The sequence below is a fragment of the Fukomys damarensis genome, unplaced genomic scaffold (genome assembly GCF_012274545.1).
Source record: "Fukomys damarensis isolate Sample0158 unplaced genomic scaffold, DMR_v1.0_HiC HiC_scaffold_38, whole genome shotgun sequence".
Lineage (NCBI taxonomy): Eukaryota > Metazoa > Chordata > Mammalia > Rodentia > Bathyergidae > Fukomys > Fukomys damarensis.
Window position 1 is genome coordinate 30,320 of NW_022900950.1, and position 1,131 is coordinate 31,450.

General features: G+C 42.6%; 1 long non-coding RNA gene across 1 annotated transcript in view; it reads left to right on the forward strand.

Annotated features, from left to right (window-relative positions):
• Positions 1-992: 992 nt before the first annotated feature.
• The window catches only part of LOC104862942, a 4,079-nt gene continuing 3,940 nt past the window's right edge, over positions 993-1,131 (forward strand). The window contains exon 1 of the long non-coding RNA XR_780456.1: positions 993-1,030. This is a non-coding gene — a long non-coding RNA (uncharacterized LOC104862942). The remainder of the gene's footprint in view (positions 1,031-1,131) is intronic.

The following is a 1,131-nucleotide window of genomic DNA, read 5'->3' on the forward strand; positions in this document are numbered from 1 at the left end:
CGGGCGGGCTCGCTCCGCTTTCGGATCCCTTCAGCCGCCGGAGCCCCGCGAGGTTCCCCGCGGCCCGCAGGGTGAGAAAGTGCCTTTCCGGACCGGGCTGCCCGCCCACTCAGAAGTGACTGCAGTTCCACGACAGTCTTGGACGAGTGGCGTTTGGTTAGACTTTAGACCTTGGAAATGGATCCCCCGGCCCGCGTTAGTTCAGAGGGCAAGTTTTATCGCCCTGTGACCGGAAGACCGAGATTTTATTTTACTCTGCAAACAGAAAAGTTTTTGTTGTCCAGTGAACATTTCTTCCTCCGCCGCTACAGCCAGGAGAGAGAGCTGTACACTCTTTCCAGTAACGAGGCTTGTAAATCCTGTGGAATCGGAGCCCAGCATGTGTAACCTGGGGCTGTGCCTTACAAGATCTTACTCCAGCCCACATGGAAAAATACTCACGAAGAGTACCGAGAGCCATCTCTGACTCCTGGCGCCTCCCTTGCTGCTTCCAGCTTTTAACTGAACAATTTTTTTTTTTCTCTCGTATCTTAGCTAGCTCACAGTTTAATCTGTTAAAATAAGCAGGCACAAAGGCTGAAATTAAGCCAAAAGTTTAAGTTTTTTCCTCGGACGTTCCATGATGTGAATTATTTTATGGAAGAAATGAGAATCAAACTTACTATTCTGCCATCTTTAACCTAAGTCTTCCAGAAATAAGGAACAACAACCAAAAAAAAAAAGTATTTGGGCAAATACTCTCCAACTCGGAACCTTTGAAATGAAACTTATTAAAAAGCAATTTCCATTATGATCACATTTTTCTAAAATTAGCATGATGACAAGTACTACATAATAAGATTTTTTAAGGGAGAAAAATATTTTCTGGTGTATGACATTTTAGAAAACTAATCTTTTTTTTTTTTTTTTTTTTAGACAGGATTTCACTGTGTGGTTGAGACTGACTTGGAACTCACTATGTAGCCCAGGCTGATGGTCTTGAACTCACAGTGATCTTCCAGCCTCAGCCTCAGGAGGGCTGGGATTACAGGTGTGTGCCACCATGCCCAGCAAAATAATCATTTCTTGCTAAACTAGTTATTACTTTGTTTTGAAAATTTGGTCTTTTTTTTTTTTTTTTTTTTTTTTTTT